Here is a 2,500-nt window from a genome sequence, read left to right as displayed (position 1 = left end):
GCTGCACCTTAACCCAAGTTACGCTGCACCTTAACCCAAGTTACGCTGCACCTTAACCCAAGTTACGCTGCACCTTAACCCAAGTTACGCTGCACCTTAACCCAAGTTACGCTGCACCTTAACCCAAGTTACGCTGCACCTTAACCCAAGTTACGCTGCACCTTAACCCAAGTTACGCTGCACCTTAACCCAAGTTACGCTGCACCTTAACCCAAGTTACGCTGCACCTTAACCCAAGTTACGCTGCACCTTAACCCAAGTTACGCTGCACCTTAACCCAAGTTACGCTGCACCTTAACCCAAGTTACGCTGCACCTTAACCCAAGTTACGCTGCACCTTAACCCAAGTTACGCTGCACCTTAACCCAAGTTACGCTGCACCTTAACCCAAGTTACGCTGCACCTTAACCCAAGTTACGCTGCACCTTAACCCAAGTTACGCTGCACCTTAACCCAAGTTACGCTGCACCTTAACCCAAGTTACGCTGCACCTTAACCCAAGTTACGCTGCACCTTAACCCAAGTTACGCTGCACCTTAACCTAACTTACGCTGCACCTTAACCTAACTTACGCTGCACCTTAACCTAACTTACGCTGCACCTTAACCTAACTTACGCTGCACCTTAACCTAACTTACACTGCACCTTAACTGTCACATGTAACGTCACAGGAATGTAGCTTTGCCTAACAGCAACCCTCTGAACATAGTTCACTGCTTGGATCCTCTGGTGTCATGTGTATTTCTTGATGCCATGGTGCGTACCCTCACATAAAGGTCTTTCGAGTGTTGCGTACTTTCTACACAGTCCCGCTAACCACTGGAAGGGTGTACCGCTACAGAACGAATATCGCCCTCCCCTCCTGCCCTTCCAAGCTGGTCGGTCAGGCGTTTGTTTGTGAAATGAGCCTTGCAGCTGTTCAGTTGCATTCGGTTGTCGATGCAGTCAGTGTACGTTGTGGTACGGCCTGTGTGGACTGTCCGCTGATGTACGCGTAACCCACACTGATCATCCGTCGTTACGTACTGAGTGACATAATGTGGCACATGCTTGACCGTACACCGGCTGCGCCCTACAATGGCGAATCATAAGGGCCATATGTTGTGCACGATGCTACTTGTCTCGTCTCCCCATTACAGCGAGATTGCACTGTTGTACGCCGTACAGACATGTGGTAGGTAGGTACGGACGAAAGTATTGCATGTTGGCCCCCCCCCCCCCCCCCTCCTCCCTCTGCCGGGAATCAGCGTGAGCCGTCTGTTGATGTAGCGACGAGGGTTTTCCTATTTAATCGTATTGCCCCACACAACATGATAGCACGGTGGACCGCGTTCCACATCTGCGACATGCTACAGAGGCCGGTTGACAGTCGACCGCGCAAGGGACATTGCACACGTGCGCGGACCATCTTCCACGTGTTCTCTCGTGTACATGCCGCAGTGTGTATGTGGGCTGATGTAGCGTGTCGTGACACATAACATGCAGGCATGCCAGAATCGTAGATTTCGCAAATGTAGATTGACGTATACGTTTGCTGCCAAAGATCCGCAAATGAACTGGAAATCAGTTGTTGAGCGGTTGTTCGCGCTGCAGGTGCATCGGTGATAGCGACGATCGGTACATCTATGAACCGGTTGTTTCGGCGGTACCCGCCATGCCCCCGAACCTGAGTTGGCCATGTGGGTATGAAGCGATACGAGGCTGTGGCTTGGCGGGACAGTCCCCGGCCGGTGAGGGGGGGCCGCCCGGCGTGCTGGCCGCGCGCTGCGTGAGCGCACGCACTACAGCCGGCTGGTGGGGGGCGCCCAGTGGCAGGAGCGCCGGCCGACGGGCCCGGCTGGCGTCCCAGCTATGCGCCGGCGCACCCTGCGCGCGGCGCCAGGCGGCCAAAGTGGGTTCTGCCGAGCCCGGTGCGAAGCGCGGTGGACATCTGCAGTGTGCTGGTCCGATTGCGGACTGTGTGCGTTGAGGATGCGCCGCCGCCCGGCACTCGGCGTCGCGACGCCGTCTGCTGCTCGGTCGCCCCCAGCGGTTCTCGCAGGTGGTTTGTATCGCAGCTCTGCGGACGTGTTGGCGCGTGCGCTGTGCTGGGAGAGTTCGCTTCTGCACCCAAGTGGGGCTTTGCCCTTCTGTGGCGCTGGCGTTGGAGCTGCCGGTCACCGTAGGTGGCGCGTGTTGTTTCCCGCCGGCAATGCCACGACAGCACGCTCCCGGGCCTCTGTCGGCAGCGGCAAGCTCAGTTGGGAGCACGGGTGTTCGCACTGAAAGCGTCTACTCGCCCATCTCCGGGCGATTGCGCCTCTCTCGAACCCGACCAAGTACTTAGGACGGCGCTGCGCGCCGCCGGGACCTGAGAGGGTTTCGAGGTGTATCGTGCAGGGGAGCTCAGCCTCCTCCTGTTTGCAGAATAATTGAGCGCGACGCTTGCGTGTTCGCGCGGGCCCTCGGGACACACTCCCGGGCGGCCGGCTGCTCAGCTCTCGTTGACGCAGCTCCCTGG

General features: G+C 57.4%; 1 non-coding gene across 1 annotated transcript in view; it reads left to right on the top strand.

The window, feature by feature from the left end:
- Nucleotides 1-2,493: 2,493 nt before the first annotated feature.
- Nucleotides 2,494-2,500, top strand: part of LOC126320673 (small subunit ribosomal RNA) — a 1,893-nt gene continuing 1,886 nt past the window's right edge. Inside the window, exon 1 of the ribosomal RNA XR_007558171.1 lies at nt 2,494-2,500. This exon is cut by the window's right edge and continues 1,886 nt beyond it. This is a non-coding gene — a ribosomal RNA (small subunit ribosomal RNA).

The sequence above is a fragment of the Schistocerca gregaria genome, unplaced genomic scaffold (genome assembly GCF_023897955.1).
Source record: "Schistocerca gregaria isolate iqSchGreg1 unplaced genomic scaffold, iqSchGreg1.2 ptg000739l, whole genome shotgun sequence".
In the NCBI taxonomy this organism is placed as follows: Eukaryota; Metazoa; Arthropoda; class Insecta; order Orthoptera; family Acrididae; genus Schistocerca; species Schistocerca gregaria.
This window is presented reverse-complemented; position numbering and strand designations above follow the sequence as displayed.